Genomic DNA, 426 nt, shown 5'->3' with positions numbered 1-426 from the left:
GGCCGGCCTCCCTCTGAGCGCGCGCGCCCGCGACGGGGCTTTAACAGGGGTTCTCGCAGCGCCCCCCGCGGCCGCGGACCGTAGCGCAGTGGACCTTAGCGTCTCCTTTACCCTAAGACTTTACTAGACAGGCGGTTTGGAACCTGCTCTGAGCAACGACTGGCACAGGGCATCAGTGAGGGCAGACAGAGCTTACCTGCGTGGACTCCAGGTTTCTAGCTCTCTGCGGTTTCTTTTGGGGGACACCCTCCACCCCTCACCAAACTTTTTCTTGAGATTCCCAAATTCAAGAGTCGGTATTAGGAATCCTCCTTTGAAAGACAGTTACCTACATCTTAGACAACCTTCTTGATACCTTTGGCTGTGAGAGGAGTTAGGCACATGCTTGTCGTGAAGGGGCTGGGGGTGAGTGGGGTGCGGAGGTAG

This window comes from Mus caroli, unplaced genomic scaffold (genome assembly GCF_978045245.1).
Source record: "Mus caroli unplaced genomic scaffold, Mus_caroli_1 scaffold_15, whole genome shotgun sequence".
NCBI classification, from domain to species: domain Eukaryota; kingdom Metazoa; phylum Chordata; class Mammalia; order Rodentia; family Muridae; genus Mus; species Mus caroli.
This window is presented reverse-complemented; position numbering follows the sequence as displayed.